This window comes from Homarus americanus, unplaced genomic scaffold (genome assembly GCF_018991925.1).
Source record: "Homarus americanus isolate GMGI-L3 unplaced genomic scaffold, GMGI_Hamer_2.0 scaffold54679, whole genome shotgun sequence".
In the NCBI taxonomy this organism is placed as follows: Eukaryota; Metazoa; Arthropoda; class Malacostraca; order Decapoda; family Nephropidae; genus Homarus; species Homarus americanus.
Window position 1 is genome coordinate 443,147 of NW_024722701.1, and position 21,538 is coordinate 464,684.

Below are 21,538 nucleotides of genomic sequence, written 5' to 3' on the forward strand. Positions count from 1 at the left end.
GCCACACAACACACCTTCTGAGCCTCACACACACACAGTCACACACACACACACAGTCACCACAAGTCCACAGTTCTCCAGGCTCCACAACACACACACAGTCCTCCAACACACACACACACACACAGTCCTCCCAGAGGCTCTACAACACACAGTTCTCAAGGCCCTCAACACACACACAGTCCTCAAGAGCCACCTCCAACATTCAGTCAGCCAGGTCCACACACACACTCTCCACTGCCCAGTGAGCACAGTGTGAGTGGTTTATAGACTAACCATAATAGCACCAAAATAATATATAAATAACCATAACAGTGAGGTTGATAACATGCTAGGTGTTAAGTCTTACTCAAAGGTTCTATCACTTCTCCTTGGCCTTCAAGTACACAAGCTGTCACCTCAACATGACTTAAATTTACATGGTACCTAGAAAAATTAAACTTCAACTTCCATCTGCCACTACCACGTGTACTCCTGTCCAACTGTTTACATAACCATTACCTCCACTAAAACTATAGCATTTTAGATCTCATGGTGTTGTCCCGACCTCCAAAAAAGTGTCACCAGCAAGAACAGAATGAAAGTGTCGTCAGAACAACACATGTAACTCAACAAGAACCAGGCCAATAAGGTAAGAAATAAGGATTTCAACAAGCGAGAGGTCGGAATTAGGTCCAGTTTATACTATAATTTTTTTTTTTAAATATGAGCAATATTTTTAGGAAACACCTCACCAAAAATCTATAAACGACAATTTCCGACGAAATGAGGTCATAACCGATCTAAACACAAATACGCTAATATTTTGTTTACTTTCTAATTTTTGTGTGCACATACAAATGGACCTTTACACCAGGAGACACCAAGGAACCTCCAGGTTACGTTACGTTACGTTGATGCCAGTTAGTTATGGTGCTTTTGACCAATGGGTTTCCTCCTCCTCCTCCTTCCTTCCTCCCTCCTCCTCGGGTTCCTCACCTCGTCTCAGCTCAACTCTCCCGGCTCCTCCTTCCTCACCCCCCGAAACCATCCTCCTCCACTCCTTTATCCTTCATTTATCTCCTAAGACCAGGTTCCTCCATCACCTCCATCTCTCATTCCCTCCCTTCCTCACTTCTCTCTCACTCCCTCCCTCCTCCCTCCCTTCATACTCCCTCCTTACTCATATAAGCCCGGTTCTCTCACCTCGTCTCAGCTCCCTCATCGCTCCTCCCCCTCCAGCCCATCCCTCCTCCACCCCTCCCTCCCCTTCTATCTCGCCTGCCACAGTTCCTACCTCCTCGTCTACAGCTCATCTCCCGGCTCCTCCTTACCCCTCCCAGCTCCCCTCCCTCCTCACCCCGCCCCGGCTGGCTCCTCCCTCCACGCCTGCTCACCGCCCAGCAACCCTCCCTCCCGCCTCTGCCCGGCTGGCTCTCCTCCCGCCTCACCCCACGCCCAGCTGTCCTCCCCACGCCTCACCCCGCCCAGCTCCCTCCCTCCCCTCGCCTCACCCGCCCAGCTCCTCCCCCCTCAACTCACCCCCCCGGCTCCCTCTCCCTCCCTCCTCACCCCGCCCGGCTCCCTCCCTCCTCCTCCCTCCCCCACACAGCTCCCTCCTCCCTCCCTCACCTCCCCGCCCTTCTAGAACCCTTAATAAATTGTTTCAACTCAGAAATCGTAGCTAAAGAGTAAAGAAAGAACTATCCATAAAAATACATCTTAATTGAAAATACTTCTATTTGAATCTAGTGGTTGTCAATGGAGTAGTCAGTAGGTGGTGATGAACACCCACTTGTCAAACTGAGTTATAATGGCTCCCCATAAGTGTGTTGGGCTTCGAAGCAAGAAATAAAAAAATAAACTCAAAACAGTAATCTACCAATCTGGTCATTGTACTCACTACTGGTTAATTAACCTAAATACTGATAAACGGTTTACGCTCGTTACTCACTACCGGCTCACTCAGTTTAGGCTCGTTTGATATAATTTGGCGGTATTTTGCCATAAAACATTAAAATTACTGGTTAGACGTTAGAAACCATAATATAATACAATAATGTATTTGTTTAAGCTGCCAGTAGATACCATGGGCCTTAGAGCCCAGTGAAACTTGGGGATACGACCTATGAACTGCAACAACCAGCCCGGCAAGTTTGGACTTAAATCAGCATTTATTACGCCATAATTAAGTATATTAAACACTACCCAAAGAATAACCATTTCCTCTTGGCCCATTTTGACTGTAGGCAGTCGGGCAAAAAATTACACGTATATAAAGGAGACTAGAGGAGCGGCGCTTACCTGCATCAGCTGCAGTCAGTGGTGCGAGTGGTCGGTCGAGAATGGGACGAAAACGAGGATAATCAAAACTCTTATACTGTAAAGGTTCCACAGTAATCACGAAGCTTCATTGTATCATTTTTGCTTCATTGAAGCATTTGAAGCTTCGAACTTACATATACGTTAAAATACGTAAAAACGTCAAATTGTGGCCCGATTCACTTTTCATACTTTAAGGAATAAACAAAAACAGTGTCCCAGAAGGAAAAAACAAAGCAAAACAGCTCTGTGAGCGGCAGTTTTTAAGTAACTATTATATTTAATCACAGAAAACCGATGTTTCAATAGCAAAACGGAGGAGGAGTAACTTATATTTAATCACAAAACGGAGGGGTAACTATTATATTAATCAAAATGGAGGGGTAACTATTATATTTAATCACACAAACGGAGTAACTATTATATTTAATCAGTGTTCAGTCACAGCCAGTATATTAAATATTGACCTCATAGATAATTTTTCTATTCAACTTGTTTATATGTTGAGAGTCTTGGTCTGTCCTTCACTGCCGCCAGCAATGATAGTTGGGTTAGTTGGTGATACAGAGATACACCATTAGCTCAGAGGTTAAGAGTACTGCCTGTTCATGGTGGTCATATATATTGGTATTATTCCTTCAACCCATATCAGCCCTTTAACAAGGTTTTATATAATGCTTTTAGGAGTATTACAATATTAAACGATCGCATTTTATTATTTATTAACAATATTAATTATTTATTAATTAATAAGTTAAACAAGGACAATTTCAACAGTTTATTGATCTTTATTGAGGAATTTATAACATGTTCAGGAAAAATACATCAATGAATACTAAATTTGACACTTGGAGGCTTTATTAATACATTACACCATAAAACAAGAAACAATATTTGTAATACAATAAAAGTACACATTAGGGTGTGAACTACACATACAAGATTATTATATAGTACATAATGTAATAGACCTAAGAGGGTGACACAAGATGTCTGGGGTCAGGTTGTATGAGGGTGATTAATCTAAGTTATTCACTGAAATTTTAATATTTAGAAAAAACTTTTCTTTAACAAAAAACAGAAGCTACTGTATGTAGTTTGTGGTCTACAGAGCTGGAGCTACTGGTGCTACTGTGGTATGTGGTCTAGAGCTGGAGCTACAGTGGTCTACAGAGCTGGTGCTACTGTAGCCTCCTGTGGTGGTGTTGGTGATGTAGCCTCTTGTCATCTGGTGGTGGTGGTGGTGCCTCAATCGTAGGGTGGTGGTGTGGTGCCTCAGTCAACTCAGTGGTGGTGGTGGTACCTCTGGTGGTGGTGGTGGTGCCTGGGAGGTGGGAATCATCTGGTGGTGGTGGTGGCATGAATTCTCAGTCATCTGGTGGTGGTGGTGGTGGTGGCTGTGCCTCAGTCATCTCTGGTGGTGGTGGTGGCTGGTGCCTCAATCATCTGGTGGTGGTGGTGGCTGGTGGTGGTGCCTCTGGTGGTGGTGGTGGCTGGTGCCTCAGTCATCTGGTGGTGGTGGCCTGGTGCCTCAGTCATCTGGTGGTGGTGGTGGCTGGTGTCTCAATCATCTGTGGCGATAGTTGTGGTGGTGTAGGTTGGGTCCAGGTTAGGAGTGGGTGTGAGGAGAGGTCTAAGTGTGGGAGGGGTGTAGAAGAGGGTCCGAGGCGGGAGGAGGGTGTAGGAGAGGTCCGAGGTTAGGGAGTGGGTGTAGGGAGGTTAAAGGTCAGGAGGTGAGAGGTCCGGTGAGGGAGGGTGTAGGAGAGGTCAGGTGGGAGGTGGGAAGGTCCAAGGTTGGGGGTGGGTGTAGGAGAGGGTCCGAGGTGGGGAGGGGGTGTAGGAAGGTCCGGTGAGGGGGAGGTGTGAAGGGGTCCAGAGATGAGGGAGGGGGTGTGAGAGGGTCCGGAGGTGAGGGAGGAGGTGTGGAGAGGTCAGGTGGGGAGGGGGTGTGGAAGGGTCAGACGAGGTGGGAGAGGGTCCGAGGTGAGGAGGAGGTCTGGAGAGGTAGGTGAGGATGGGGTGTAGAGGTCCGAGGTCAGGAAGGGTGTGAGAGATCCAGTGGTGAGGGTGGTGGGGAGACGGGTGGGGAGGGGGTGTAGAGGTCCGAGGAGGGGGGTGGGGGTCGAGGTGAGGGAAGGGGTGTAGGAGAGGGTCAGGTGGGGAGGGTGTGGAGAGGGTCGGAGGTGGGGAGGGGGTGAGGGGAGAGGGTCAGGGGTGGGGGAGGTGTGGTGTAGGAGAGGGTCGGTGGTGAGGAGGGTGTAGGAGAGGGGTCCGAGGTGAGGAGGACGTGTAGAAGAGGTCAGGTGAGGAGGACGTGCTGGAGAGGTCGGAGGTGAGGAAGGAGGTGTAGGAGGAGAGGGTCGGAGGTGAGGGAGGACGTGTGGGGAGGGTCCGAGGTGAGGAGGAAGTGTAGGAGGAGGGTCCGGGTGAGGGAGGACGTGGAAGAGAGCCCGAGGTGAGGGAGGGAGGTGTAGGGAGAGGTCGAGGCGAGGGAGGACGATGTAGGGAGAGGGTGAGGTGAGGGAAGGACGTGGGAGAGGGTCGGAGGAGAGGGAGGACAGATGTGGGGAGAGGTCCGAGGCGAGGAGGAGAGGTGTAGGAAGGGCCCAGGTGAGTGAGGAAGGTCGGAGGCGAGGAGGAGGTGCGAGAGGGTCAGGTGAGGAGGTTTAGGAAGGTCAGGGGGAGGGGAGGGACAGGAAGGTCGGAGGTGAGGAGGACTAGGGAGAGGTCGAGGTGAGGAGGACGTGTAGGGTCAGGTGAGGAGAAGGTCAGGGGAGTGAAGGAGGTGTGGAGAGGGTCAGGTGAGGGAGGACGTGTAAGAGAGGGTCGGAGGTGGGGAGGACGTGTAGGAGAGAGGGTCGGAGGAAGGGGAGGACGTGTGGGGAGAGAGGGTCCGGAGGTGAGGGAGGACTGTCAGGGAGAGGGTCGGAGGTGAGGAGAGGACTAGGAGATTCAGGTGAGGACATGGAGAGGGTCGGAGGAGGTGAGGGAGGTGTAGGAGAGGGGTCGGGTGAGGGAGGACGTATGAGAGAAGGTCGGAGGTGAGGGAGGACGTGGGAGGGATGGGTGAGGAGGAGGTGTAGGAGGTGGAGGGAGGACGTGTAGGGAGGGTCCGAGGTGGGGAGGATATGAGAGGGTCCAGAGGTGAGGGAGGACATGTAGGAAGGGGCCGGAGGTGAGGGAGGAGGTGTAGAGAGGGTCCGAGGTGAGGGGAGGACGTGTAGGAGGGCCTGAGGCAGGGGGAGGGAGGGTGTAGGAGAGGGTCCGAGGCAGGGAGGTGGAGGGTCAGGAGGCGAGGGAGGACCGTGGGGAGGTCGAGGCGAGAGGTGCAGGAGATCGGAGGTGAGGAGGAGGTGGGAGAGTCGGAAGTGAGGGGGGAGGTGCAGAGAGGTCGGAGGTGAGGGAGGGGTGTGGGAGGGGTCAGGAGGTGAGGAGGGGGTTAGGAGAGGATCAGGTGGGGAGGAGGTGTAGAGGAGGGTCGGAGGTGAGGGGGACGTGTAGGAGAGAGGGTCAGGAAGGCAGGAGAGTGTGGGAGAGGGTCGGAAGTGAGGAGGAGGTGTGGAGGGTCAGGAAGTGGGGAGGGTGTGGGAGAGGAGGTGAGGTGAGGGGGGGAGGAGCACAGGGGGAGGAGGACCACAGCGTGGAGGAGGACGACAGGGTGGAGGAGGAGCACGAGGGGGGGAAGGGAGGGCAGGAGGGCACAGGGGAGAGGACCACAGGGTGGAGGTGGAGAATCAGGGGGCTGGGGTGGAGGAGGAGCACAAGGGGAGGAGGAGCACTGGGGGAGGAGGACCACAGCGTGGAGGAGGGACGACAGGGTGGAGGGAGCACGAGGGGAGCAGGAGGCAGGGAGGACCACAGGGTGGAGGTGGAGAATGCAGGGACTACAGGGTGGAGGAGTAGCAGGGGAGGAGGACAGGGGTGGAGGAGGAGCCTGGGAGGAGGAGGACCACGGGGAGGAGGAGGACCAGGGTGGAGGGTACCTGGGGGGAGGAGGACCACAGGGTGGAGGAGGAGCACAGGAGGAGGAGGACCACAGGGGTGGAGGGAGAGGGCACGGGGAGGAGGAGCAGGGGAGGAGGAGGAGCCTGGGGGAGGAGGGACCACAGGGGTGGAGGAGGGAGGAGGTGGGAGGAGGGCTGGGGTGGAGGAGGACCACAGGTGGAGGGAGGGGTGGAGGAGAGCGGGGAGGACCACAGGGTGGAGGAGCCAGGGGAGGAGGACCACAGGTGGAGGAGTACACACAGGGGAGGACCAGGGGTGGAGGAGGAGCCCAGGAGGAGGAGGACCACAGGAGGGAGTAGCCTGGGGGAGGAGGAGCACAGGGGAGGAGGAGGAGCACAGGGTGGGAGAGAGGAGCACAGGTGGAAGAGAGGGGACGGGAGGAGGACCACAGGGTGGAGGAGAGGAAACTAGGGTGGAGGAGGACCACAGGATGGAGGGAGAAGAGCCTGGGGTGGAAGAGGAGCACAGGGTGGAGGGAGACACAGGTGGAGGAGGAGAATCACGGGGAAGGGAGCAGGTGAGGAGGCAGTGGAGGGAAGGGCAAGTGGAGGAGGACCACAGGATGGAGGAAGAGCACAGGGGGGAAGGACCACAGGGTGGAGGAGGACCACAAGGGTGGAGGAGGAGAATCCAGAAGGCACACTGGGGAGGGAGCTGGAGGAGACACAGGGTGGAGGAGGACCAAGGATGGGAGGAAGGCACGGGAGGGACCACAGGGTGGAGGAGGACCACAGGTGGAGGAGAATCACAGGGGAAGAAGGGCACAGGGTGGAGGAGGAGCACGGTGGAGGAGGAGCACAGGGTGGAGGGAGGGACCACAGGATGGAGGAGGAGCACAGGGTGGAGGAGGACCACAGGGTGGAGGAGGACCACAGGGTGGAGGAGGAGAATCACAGGGGGAAGAGGAGCACAGGGTGGAGGAGGACCACGGTGGAGGAGGACCACAGGGTGGAGGAGGAGCACGGGAAGGCGGGGGAGGGCCAGGGGAGGAGAGCAAGGAGGAGGAGGCCCACAGGGTGGAGGTGGAGCACAGGGGAGGAGAATGCTCTTCCTCCGTTTCTTCCTCTCCTCCACCCTGATCTCTCTCCTCCATCCTGCCTCCTCCTCCTGCTACCCTATGATCCTCCTCTCTATCTCTATGCTCCTCCTCCTCTGTGCTTCATACCCTGTCTATCTCCTCTTATGCTCCATCCCCTCCTCCTCCCTATGCTCCATCTCCTTATGCTTCTCCCCTGTGCTCCTCCTCCTCTTCATATGTCCCTCCTCGCCTTCTCTATTCATATTCTCCTATACATACCCTCCTCCTATGATCATATCTCCTCCTATTCCCATCTACCCCATCTCCTCCTCTGTAAAGCCCACTGTATATATAAACAAACAGCTCATGTAATTATAATATCAACCTCAGGAAAATAGTCACATTTTAGTCTAATTCATTATTTCAATTAATCTGTCTTTAACATCCGTCAGTTTTATTGCACTTTTCACCTTTGAGAGTTTTTGAAAAGGGTCTTTCCCAAACTCTGTCTACCATCCTATCACAACAGTCATCTCAGGTCATTCTGGGATCCTTTTATATACTACACAAACAAAAGCTGTTCAATTAAATGTGCAGTTAAGAGGCTCCTATAACTGCTGCTGCCTTCACCCAGCTTTATGCTTTGGGCCTTACAGTTCCCCCAACTTAATCTTTCAGCAACAACAACTGGACAAATGCTAATTAATTCTTCACTCAGCACTACAATATTATTTTCAGACTACAACAACCATCTTCATCTTTTCCTACACCCATTGTTAAGGAGTCCACAAGGAGCGTCCTACTGAATAACCACAAGTATATCCTGCCATTAATTTACGTTCTCATTTACACTTACTCAGACTTGGGGTTCCTCAAAGTGTGTTTCAGATGGTCCAAACCCAAGATAAGAGCTGGCATAGGCAGGGATGCTAACCTCCCTGGGGCACCTCAACTGCCCTGCTCCCTTACACATTTCTCCCTCAATAGCTACCTGTACAGTACATCTAAGCTGACACTCACCAGGCTGTTTGGTGTACAGAGCATCAACATGCTTTTAGATCAAGAATAATGTGTTGAAACAGTAAACCTCCTGCAGGTTGGCAGGGCAGCCTGGTGTGGCTGTTGATTCATAAAATGTAAATCTTAAAATGGTCAACAAGGACAAACAACCCAACATACAAGTTGTGAATCATTACCTTCATAATTAGGTTTATCTTTTCAAGCCAAATTCTATTCCTTCATTAAGTCCTAATGTGTTCCCTTGAGAAGGTCTGGTTATTCCTGGACAATGAAAAGTTCTATACCATTGGCAGTGACAAGTATACAAGAAACTTAATATCTGAAGAAATGGGTTAATATAGGTACATCTCCCTTCACTTATTGAGTAGTTTGTGACTTGACAAGGACAACAGTAATAAAAATTATTGTCAGAAAGTTTATTCATACAAATAATAACCTGAACTACTACAAACATTACATGGCATGTTATTACAACACTGGAGAGATGTTGACAACTGTGGGGTGGTCCTCTGGCTTCTGAGTCCAGCCAGGTAGTCTCACCAAGTGTCACAGACAGCCAAGTAAACAGTAGGACTGGCCAGTAAAATGTTGGGTGGGCAAGCAGAAGGTCACGATGCAACATTAACCTCTTCAGACATCCCAGACATCCTTCAGTCACCTGCAGCAGAAGACACAGTTCATGGTTAATGGTTCAGGTTTTATATACACCAGTTGTTTTATCAAGGTTATTTTTTTAACAATCTGCAAGTGGGGAAGAGGATACAATTAAGTATAAATATTGCCAGCGCCTTGATTCTAACATGACAAACAGTACAGTACACTGTATGGTACTGTACTGTAAGTGATCAGGGAAATAAGTTAGTAATGTTTTTCAAGCATCTACAAACATTACTCTTCACTAATATTTCATGATAATAAGGACTACAGTATATACTTTTTGGCATCTTAAAGTTATCAAAACTTGTACATGTATATCATAATGCTAAAGACTAAAAAGTATATAGAAAATGACTTTACTTATAATATTTTGGGACAGTTCTTCCTCTTAAAATATATAATAATCAAGGTGATGCAGAAAACTTTATACTCTGAGGTACTCAACAAGGCCATCAGTGTGGCTCTGCAGGAGCCCATGTTATAGTTGTTTAAGTCACATGGTAAGGAAGCACTCAAGCTTCACTGCCAGTCAACAGTCTCCCAAATTAATGATAAAGAAGCACCAAGTTACAAGTTATCATCACAATTCTAATAGCTAACAGCTTTAGGGCAATTAAACTATTCCTTCTGAACTGTTACCTAAAGATTAGATGGAATTTCAAAGTTGGTAGATTGGTTAACTGTATACAATTAGTATACATATTTAATTCATTTAACGAGTGGTTTGTGATTACTGTACACTAGTTTTATTGACTTATTTTCTTTATATCCGCCAGTTGTCAGGTTATTAGCTCTTTGGGCAGTTGGTTTGTCTGTCATAACTTTTGTTGTCCAGTGTTAGGGCAGGAGGAAGCCTGCCATGTTTGGTAGAGTCACCCTTCTCACATCTGACCAATGCTGGGGATTAAACCCAGGACAGTGGTCCTAGAAGCTTGTCACTGTACAGTATCAACAAACCTGACAACTTACTACCAGAAGCTACACATTACAGTCCAGGATATACTGTGGTTGGCTGGGTACATCAGTGCTTCATGTGGTTTCCCCAAGTGCTGTCTGTGGCTTCATATAGAAAGTGTTAAACTGTTATTTATTTGAGCCAGTATCTCCTGGCTCCAGTTCTTGTACCTTTGAATAAAATATGAAATTACGACAACAATTAGCCCTGATACTGTAATAGGCGCCTTAACTGACAAGAATATCCCAATTTTCACAGAAAATAGGGTCTCCATTCTGTCAAAATAGAGGAACATTTTTATCCTAACCAAATCCTTGATGCAGTACTAGATGAATGGGTAAGTCGTGTGGTGCAGCCATTATTGACATCAAACTATTAAAAGGGCAACTTTGAAGCATACAAATGACACCAAGTCCTTCAAGTTATAACATTTAGGCAACAGTACACAAACTTATTAGCTTATTCATTTAACAGTTTATACAGCGATTAATAATAAAGTTTTTGTCCAAATACAGTCAAGATATTAACACTGCAGGGAGCACTTATGGTAATATTTCCATACTAACCTGGCCCATAAGCCACGTCCCTCTTCCATACTGTACTAATAGCCGATTGGTTCATAGAAAATTATTATCTAAAATATTGTTAAATAAGTATCTTGGAATTTGAGATAAAATATGAAAGACAATTATCACATACAAGACATGACAGCCATTCATTTGTAGACCTTAATCTCTCCTGAACAGACATGCACAATATATCAGCATAACACATGTGCTGGCTCCAGCATTCAGAATATTATACACAACATTTCAGCACAATTATATTCGGAGGTCACACTTACCACATACTGTATACAACATCCACACAAACAACATTGACACAAACTGTTACTCAACCTGACAAAACTCACATTATACAGACAAGATTCAGACATGTACAGTACAAACACAAACTACTACAGTACTACAGGATAATACTAAATTGTAAACCCTACAAATAATACAACTACAGTAATGTATTAAATAATGTCAACTGCGCATGTTAAGAAGGACCTTCAATGGACTATACAGTACATTCAGAGGAAAATACATGTAATACAGTAATGTATATTATACATACTAAATCATGTAGACATTACAGCACTCTGCTAATACTGTAGGGCGACCTAATTGAGGTGTATAAGCATCTCATGGGGCACTACTCAGTCGGGTGTCCTTACTTGGAGCTGGCAGACGCTCGCCCCACAAGGGGTCACAGCTTAAGATTGAAGAAGCCGCAAGTCCAGAAAACTGTGAGGGCAAACTTTTTCGGAGTGAGAGTTGTGAACTCTTGGAACTTCTGCCAGAAAGTGTTGTGACGGCACCGAGTGTGAGCTCTTTCAAGACAAGACTTGACTAATACTGGAGCAGGTTCAGGTACATTCAGGAGCCGGTGCATGCCCAGTACTTGCCAACAGAGTGTGACAGAGACGTGACCGATCGCCCAAGCGGCTAACGGGCCGATCAGTGGTGAAGAGGATAAAAAAAAATGATGATTTTTTTTCACAGTAACGACATCGACATTCACGTTGACATTTCCAGGCCATATGGCCCCACCTACTGCACTTGTAACACAACCCCCAGCTGGGTGGGTTCGCTCTGCTCACCATGTTCCTCCACCTACAACTTATTTGAGCCCCCTCTTGATATTCCTGTATCCGCCCTGGATTAGGTAAGTTATTTGACATCTACAGTTGTAGATAAATAAGTGTTTGACACTTGACTGCGTGTAGCAAGAACTACTGTACCTTATTATATTAACTGAGTGCCAGTATTACGTGTTATCCTCGGTAAATGTTTATACTGTACATGTATGTGTGTTCAGTTGTAATTTTTTTATGCGTATCTTCTGCAACAGAAAAAAACTGCAATAACAACTCCAAATAGAATAGTTACCATAAATAAAGCTTTCGTTTTCTCTAATGGATGAGTAGGTCATTGCGTCAGCGAAAGCGTGAAGAATGCTGGAGATACCTTGAGAATATACCAAAAGCTTCAGGAAACAGGTGCTCGGGTATATAACCACCCGCTGACTGTCTCAGCCTCACAGCACAAGGTGCTACAGCAGAGGCAATAGAAAGGAGCAGCAAATTTCAGTTGAATATATCATCGGGACTCTTATATCCGAACGTGTGGAGTACTACTATTTATTAGTGCAATATAAAGAAGAGAAAAATAATGTCTGGTGAAGTAATTGGTATTGACCTGGGCACGACTTACTCGTGCGTGGGCGTGTTTCAACACGGTAAGGTGGAGATTATTGCCAACGACCAGGGCAATCGAACCACCCCCTCCTACGTCGCCTTCACCGAAACCGAGCGACTGATTGGCGACGCCGCCAAGAACCAGGAGGCCATCAACCCAAACAACACAATCTTTGACGCTAAACGACTTATCGGCCGCAAGTTTAGCGACGCCACGGTACAAAACGACAAGAAACACTGGTCCTTCGACGTGGTGTGTGACAATGACAAGCCCAAGATTGCTGTTAACTTCAAGGGCGAGAGAAAAACTTTCAACCCAGAAGAGATCTCGTCCATGGTTCTGACCAAGATGAAGGAGACGGCAGAGGCTTCTCTGGGTCACAAGGTGAGGGATGCAGTCATCACAGTTCCTGCCTACTTTAGTGACTCACAGCGCCAAGCCACCAAAGATGCCGGCATCATCGCTGGCCTCAACGTTGTTCGCATCATCAACGAGCCCACAGCGGCAGCCATCGCCTACGGTCTCGACAAAAAGTCTGTTGCCACACACAACCAGGAACGTAACGTTCTCATCTTTGACTTGGGTGGTGGAACCTTCGACGTGTCTGTCTTAGGTATTGACGACGGCATATTTGAGGTCAAGTCCACGGCGGGGGACACCCATCTTGGTGGTGAAGATTTTGACAACCGTTTGGTGAGTCACTTCACGCAAGAGTTCCACAGGAAGTTCAAGAAGGACATTACTGGCAACAAGCGAGCTTTACGACGTCTGAGAACAGCCTGTGAGCGAGCCAAACGCACCTTGTCGTCGTCTTCACAAGCCAACGTGGAGATAGACTCACTGTTTGAAGGAATTGACTTCTACACCAGCGTCACCCGAGCCAAGTTCGAGGAGTTGTGTTCCGACCTGTTCCGCAAGACTCTGACTCCGGTAGAGAAGGCTCTGAGGGACGCCAAGCTGGATAAGAGTCTCATCCACGATAGTGTGTTGGTGGGAGGCTCCACCCGCATCCCCAAGGTGCAGAATGTCCTGCAGGACTTCTTCAACGGCAAAGACCTGAATAGATCCATCAACCCAGATGAGGCGGTGGCCTACAGTGCCGCCGTCCAGGGCGCCATCCTAAGTGGCAACCAGTCTGACGGAGTGAAGGACCTGCTGCTGCTAGATGTGGCGCCCTTGTCCCTGGGCACGAGACAGCCGGCGGTGTCATGACTCCTCTCATTAAACGCAACACCACCATCCCAACCAAGCAGACGCAGACTTTCTCCACGTACTCAGACAACCAACCGGGCGTCCTCATCCAGGTGTTTGAGGGTGAACGAGCTATGACCAGGGACAATAATCTGCTGGGCAAGTTTGACCTGACAGGTATCCCTCCTGCCCCAAGAGGCGTTCCCCAAATAAAGGCCACTTTTGACATCGACGCCAACGGCATTCTGAACGCGTCGGCCGTGGACAAGTCGACAGGCAAAGCCAACAAGATCACCATCACCAACGACAAGGGTCGACTGAGCAAGGAAGAAATTGACAGAATGGTAGAGGAAGCCGAGAAATATTCTGAAGAAGACGATCGCTAACGAGAGAGAGTAGAGACCAAGAACCGCCTGGAGTCGTTGTGTCTGAGTATGAAGAGCAGCCTGAGGGAGGAGGGCGTCTCCGGTAGACTGACGCAGGAGGAGAATCAGGGTGTAACCGATCTCGTCGATCACACTCTCACCTGGCTCGACAACAACCAGCTGGCCAACAAGGAACAGCTGGAGACCCAACTTAGGAAACTAGAGGACCACTGGAGACCCGTGGCTGCCAAGATCCACGGGTCATCTTCACCAGGTGAAGGGACAACAGAAGCCAACGCCACCAGAGAACGAGGACCCACCGTGAAGGAAGTTGACTAGAGGCACTGTAGTCTCTCCTCTTGTTCACCCATTCATGCATCACTACACACGTGTACAATTTCATTGTTCATATTCATCCCCATACGTAAATATATTATTTATACCATATAAATGTACAGCATATAAAGTATACTTATTATAAATTTATATTTGTTATTTCTTTAATATATGAAAATGAAAGAAACAATGTTTTTATTCTGCTCCTTTCACTAACATGATACATACTACGGCGTAAGGTTTAGTTCACTCTATTAAATACTGGATTTACTTAAAGAGATTGTTTACGAAGTTAACTTTCTGTGGTCGATAGTTTTATGCCTTTACAGTGACGACGATGGTATAACAGGATGGCCAAATAACAGGTAATGGTTCAAACTGACTTCTTAAAACGCTGCTGTCGGTACAAATAGTGATGTTACTTAACGTCAGTACGACACCACGGTGGCAGGTGATGAGAGAGAGGCTGCAGGTGGAAGGGAACCCCAGTACTGACTCCAGTCCTTACAGACCCCTAACCTCCCCTGTCCAAACGTAACGTCACCTAACATAAAGTCACCTAACCTCTACTAATCTCGCCACCCGTAACCTAACCTAACCTACCGAAATCTACACTAGCCATTAATAAGAACTAATTAAGGGGGAAATCTATCGATATTTCAGTATCGGTTCATTTAAGATTGGAAACCATTAATATTTTATCTCATTAAGACTGAAGCCCATTACGACTCAGAGGGTTGGCGCACTCCATTAAGTTTGGAACCCATAGATCTAAAGGAGTATGGTGGAGCCTCCCATTAAGACCTGAAACCCATAGATCTAAAGGACTATGGTGGAGCCTCCCATTAAGACCTGAAACCCATAGATCTAAAGGACTATGGTGGAGCCTCCCATTAAGACCTGAAACCCATAGATCTAAAGGACTATGGTGGAGCCTCCCATTAAGACCTGAAACCCATAGATCTAAAGGACTATGGTGGAGCCTCCCATTAAGACTTGAAACCCATAGATCTAAAGGACTATGGTGGAGCTTCCCATTAAGACCTGAAACCCATAGATCTAAAGGACTATGGTGGAGACTCCCATTAAGATCTGAAACCCATAGATCTAAAGGACTATGGTGGAGCCCCCCATTAAGACCTGAAACCCATAGATCTAAAGGACTATGGTGGAGCCTCCCATTAAGACCTGAAACCCATAGATCTAAAGGACTATGGTGGAGCCTCCCATTAAGACCTGAAACCCATAGATCTAAAGGAGTATGGTGGAGCCTCCCATTAAGACCTGAAACCCATAGATCTAAAGGACTATGGTGGAGCCTCCCATTAAGACCTGAGATCCTCCCATTAAGACCTGAAACCCATAGATCTAAAGGACTATGGTGGAGCCTCCCATTAAGACCTGAAACCCATAGATCTAAAGGACTATGGTGGAGCCTCCCATTAAGACCTGAAACCCATAGATCTAAAGGACTATGGTGGAGCCTCCCATTAAGACTTGAAACCCATAGATCTAAAGGACTATGGTGGAGCTTCCCATTAAGACCTGAAACCCATAGATCTAAAGGACTATGGTGGAGACTCCCATTAAGATCTGAAACCCATAGATCTAAAGGACTATGGTGGAGCCCCCCATTAAGACCTGAAACCCATAGATCTAAAGGACTATGGTGGAGCCTCCCATTAAGACCTGAAACCCATAGATCTAAAGGACTATGGTGGAGCCTCCCATTAAGACCTGAAACCCATAGATCTAAAGGAGTATGGTGGAGCCTCCCATTAAGACCTGAAACCCATAGATCTAAAGGTTGCTCCCCATTTGGCTGGTAAGGACGCTATCTACCCAACAAGACGGAGCCAAAGTAAAAAAAACTAGGTTAGGTTAGGTTAGGTTAGGTTAGGTTAGGTTAGGTTAGGTTAGGTTACCGGTTGAAACTGTCTGCCTCAGTGGAACACACAAACATGACATAACCGTGCCAGCCCACTCCAGCCAGGATACCAATACTGAGGCACTGTAAATGTCCTGGCCAAAGAAAGGGACTCAAACGCTGTCAACCTCAATATCTATCTATATGCAAATTATCTAGAAACCTTGTGTGGTTATGGTGGGTGACGCGGGTCGTGACAAACAATGGTGGGTACGTCGTCACTCTCACCATCACCGTCACCATCTAGATCACCAGGTATTGATGGTGACGGGGGTGATGGTGAGTACTAGTGCTGGTAGCCGAAATATAGTACCTGGAATATGGTGATTGGATTGTTGTGGTGTGTGAGTCGGCATAATGGGGGAAGCACTATAGCACCACAGTAGCTCAAGCTAACATGTGAGAGAGGCGCGAGAGAGGATATCGACTCCCGACTCTCCAGTTCACCTATAGTAAACACGGCTGTGTTATCGTAGTTATAAGCGTGTGTGTGTGAGGTGTGTGTGTGTGTGTGAAGGATAGTTATGTGTTAGGAATCTGGTATTTAGAACACACACACACACACACACACACACACACACACACACACACACACACACACACATGCACACACACACACACACACAGTTAGAGGCGAAGAACCTAGGCTAAAAATTGATGATGATTTCATTAATATCTAAGTGATGTCTGAATATATATCCATCCATTACCACAATTACTACCATTAACTACCATCGTCATTACCAACCACCATGAACCACCACCATTACCAACCACCATGAACCACCACCATTACCAACCACCATGAACCACCACCATTACCAACCACCATGAACCACCACCATTACCAACCACCATGAACCACCACCATTACCAACCACCATCAACCACCACCATTACCAACCACCATCAACCACCACCATTACCAACCACCATCAACCACCACCATTAACAACCACCATGAACCACCACCATTACCAACCACCATGAATCACCACCATTATCACCCACCATCAACCAAGTGTATGGATTCGTCAGCAGGTGTGAGATAAACGGTATCGTACCCATGCTAGGCTAGACAACCCCTCCAGGTAACACAGCACACATCCCCTCACATTCCTAAACTGTTATGTGATATTTATCCTCAGATCCTCAGCTTCTTAGATGATTTTTTGTGTTAGTTTCAAGAAGTTAATTGTGTATTGTTTATTGTTCCACAGAGAGGAATGTTCCGTGTAGGAGATATGAACACAAATGATCATGGTTTAAACAAAGGTTAATTACTCATTAAACACCATATTTAGCGTTCAGGAAGGTAACTCGTTCCAAAAAAGTGTGTTTATGGTGGGGTCCGATTAATTCCACAATGAACACTGTGACTCCTGTTGTCTCGGTAGGGTTATCAAAATCCTTCATCCGTCGTGTCATATTGTCTTACACAAAATCGTAAAGCTACTTTTTAGAGATAGTTTATATCTATGAGTACGACTATGTAACTGGAGTCCTTGTACACTAGCCAGGTCAGGCCAAGACACCTAAGCTAAGCTACAGAGATCCTCCTAGACGGTGACACAAACACTGACAATCACCAGAATCGAATATTCAGTGGGACGCCCTCGTTACTGTAAGGTGGCGCCCGACCAATGTTATGGTACACATCAGCTCAGTGTGTGTGTGTGAGAGCTGGACTGTTATACTTGTGTTCCGTGTGTAGTGAGTCAGTGAAGATGACACTACAAGGTGCAACACTCAGTCAACACGAGGCTGTAGCGAAGGTGACGTGCGGAAAGGGAAGGAGAGGGGTGAGGGGAAAGGGGAAGAAAAGAGAGATAAGACGAAGGGATGGGAGGGAGGGGAGGAGGTAAGGATAATATGAATAAGGTCGCCAGTAAAGAGAGAGGAGGAGGAGGTAAGTAAAGGATGAAACATAGAAGCTAGGTAATCAAAGACGAAGGAGGAGAAATAGCGGGGGAGGGGTCGTATTATAATCATGATATAACTTTTTAAAACAGAAATATAATTGTATGTTCTTTGATAACTATCATATTTTTTTGTTTTCAGTTATTTCATATCATAATAACTCTGTCTTTTACTCTGTCTTATACCAGGAGGATAAGCCAACACAGGTTCTAGCATATAGACGCAAACATTAAAACAAAATCATAATAAATAGATGAGGAAAAATTTGCGTAGTAAAATGGACCTTGTGTTTTATTTCCTTATCATGAGGAAATTAATATGGAGTGATTTGATATAGTGTCAAGACCTTCATAAATAATAGAGTTGAGTTAGATGTGTTTTATTTAATTAGTGAGATCATTTAACAGTGACTTAAGGTTGTGGTACCGGAGGTGAGAGGAGGAAAGGGATAACTCGGGAAAGGTAGAGTGACGTTACCATTGAGGAAGTGAAGGCGATCGAGTACAGTGCCAGCCATGTTATACTTCCTAACCTAACCAAACCAAACCTAACCTAACCTCACCTCAGAGGCACGATATTACCTAAACACAGTTGCTGATAAAATTCCCCTGGATATTTGGGTCAACATCTGACGTCATCAACATGGAGTTAAGAGAATCTAGGAATTTAATTAATATTTAAACATATTTTTCATCGTATATAAACCGGTTGTTGTTGTTGTTTTCTGACGTAATTCAAAATGAAGAGCAGCGTTCACGGGGGCCATAACCCACGTCACGTATATAGCCCACAAGTAGATGCCAGATAGTGCCAATTGCCGAGGGACTTTGGGCCACAATGCACTCTGGTTTAGGTTAGTTTAGGTTAGGTTGAGTTTATGACGGTGGAGGTGGGACCAAGTGGCACTGGACAAGGTTAGTTTAGGTTAGGTTGAGAGTGGAGGTGGCACTGGACAAGGTATGCATCATTAGTATTTGGATAATGAATTTTAATGTGAATAATATGTGTGTGTGGAAGTGTATTACATTCCTCTTCAGTCTCCTGCTACACGGAATACAGTGTGGTGATGTGGTAGTGTGGTGATGTGGTGTAATGTGGTGTGGTAGTGTGGTGTGGTGATAGTGTGGTAATGTGGTGTGGTGATATAGTGTGGTAATGTGGTGCAGTGGTGTGGCGTGTAACAAACAGCGTTACATGTATGAGACAGAGTGACAGACACAGCATTGTACTCAAGGGGTTAGAATCATCGTACTCAAAGGGTTATAAATCTTATTACTCAAAGGGTTAGAATCTTAGTACTCAAAGGGTTAGATCGGAGTTAGTAGTGAAGATTTACTCCAACCTCCTCGACCTATGCCATGGACAATCTCTCTCTCTCTCTCTCTCTCTCTCTCTCTCTCTCTCTCTCCTACGGTAATATTCTCCCTCAAAAGGTAAAAAAAAAAATCTCGACGTCCTGAGTGAGTTATCGTCCATATGTCAAGACCTCACAGGAAAAGTTAAGACATTGTTGGACATAATTCCATTCCCAGGATGATGCATAGTGTGTATGAAGTTTGTTGTGAGGCTGATAAAAGCTCCCTTTAACCCTTTCCCTTTTACCCCTTTTCCCCCTCATCTCTTCTCCTTTCCTTCCCCCGTTCCCTCTTTTCCTCTACCCCCAGTAGTGCAGATACTTAAGGAGGTGAAAGAGGAAGGTAAATGCTAAGGTGAACGGTTATTCTCCAAGTATAAACATAATCGAAGTTAACCATTGGAATTGAAAGCTATATTGTATTGGATCCCATAAGACTGGAACCTATATTGTATTGGATCCCATAAGACTGGAACCTATATTGTACTGGATCCCATAAGACTGGAACCTATATTGTACTGGATCCCATAAGACTGGAACCTATATTGTACTGGATCCCATTAGACTGGAACCTATATTGTACTGATCCCATAGACTGGGTTCCCTATATTTGTATTGGATAAGACTGGAACCTATATTGTACTGGATCCCATAAGACTGAACTATATTGTACTGATCCTTATATTGTACTGGATCCCGGGAACTGGAACCTATATTGTGTATTGGATCCCATAAGACTGGAACCTATATTGTACTGGATCCCATAAGACTGGAACCTATATTGTACTGGATCCCATAAGACTGGAACCTATATTGTACTGGATCCCATAAGACTGGAACCTATATTGTACTGGATCCCATAAGACTGGAACCTATATTGTACTGGATCCCATAAGACTGGAACCTATATTGTACTGGATCCCATAAGACTGGAACCTATATTGTACTGGATCCCATAAGACTGGAACCTATATTGTACTGGATCCCATAAGACTGGAACCTATATTGTACTGGATCCCATAAGACTGGAACCTATATTGTACTGGATCCCATAAGACTGGAACCTATATTGTACTGGATCCCATAAGACTGGAACCTATATTCCACTGGATCCCATAAGACTGGAACCTATATTGTACTGGATCCCATAAGACTGGAACCTATATTGTACTGGATCCCATTATATGTCAACAGGGGACTAGTTTTGCGGGTGAATGAGTTACATTCTCCGTCACTGTAACATTCTCAGTCACTGTAACTTTGTCTGTCAGTTAGTGAGTGAGTCAGTGAATCAATTGTGTAAAATATGTTAGGGTGACAAAAGATCTTGTTCTCTGTCAGTGTGGCGCCGATACTTGGAGTGTAACAGAGTGGGTTTCTCCTCCTACTCCTGTTCCTCTCTTTTCTTCCTGCTCGTCTTCCTTCTCCCTTTCTTTCTCCTTCTCCCTCTCTTCCTCCTTCTTCTTCCGTCCCTTCTCCTCCTCCTCCTCCTCATTCCTCTTCTCCTCCTTCTCCACCGCCTCTAGCAATTAACACTATCATGACCCCCAAGTTAGGTTAGGTTAGGTTAGGTTAAATAAATATAACACCAACGAAACAAAACCCTTTAGCCATTACAAACAAGAGAGAGAGAGAGGAGAGAGAGAGAGAGAGAGAGAGAGAGAGAGAGAGAGAGAGAGACTTTTTGGGGGGAGGTAGAACAGAGAGAGAGTAGCCTGGACTGCCTCTTTGAGATGCCAACAAGAGACAGGTGGGAGGAAGAGACACCATAATACAAGCAGGGAATTCCGGGAAAAAAGGGGCGAGGTGGGTCTTATTTACATAACAGGAGGAAGGAAAAGAGGTGTGGGGAGAGAGAGAGAGAGAGAGAGAGAGAGAGAGAGAGAGAACACACACACACACTTTCACAATCCATCGACACCCCCCTCGACACTACTACAATACACCCTATAACGTCACACCTACCCCCTCTCCATGCTACACCTTAAAACCTGTCTACACCTGACAATAACACCTACACCACACATACCCAGCTCTAAACCATATCCAAATACACAGTAAAAACACCTCACGACACCCAGAAACTACACTCCAATACACCCACACCATCCACACCCTACACCCACACCACCCACACCACACACCCACACCCCACAAAACAGAGGTCAACTCTTAACTCTGACTATCGGCCCTAACTTGGTGAAGCTGTCACCATAAAACAAAGCTGTTAGGTATGCCAGCTG

The 21,538-nt window shown here is 47.0% G+C and overlaps 1 pseudogene; it reads left to right on the plus strand.

Annotated features, from left to right (window-relative positions):
- The first annotated feature begins 12,167 nt into the window (after positions 1-12,167).
- Positions 12,168-14,215, plus strand: LOC121863029 (annotated as a pseudogene).
- Positions 14,216-21,538: the final 7,323 nt, after the last annotated feature.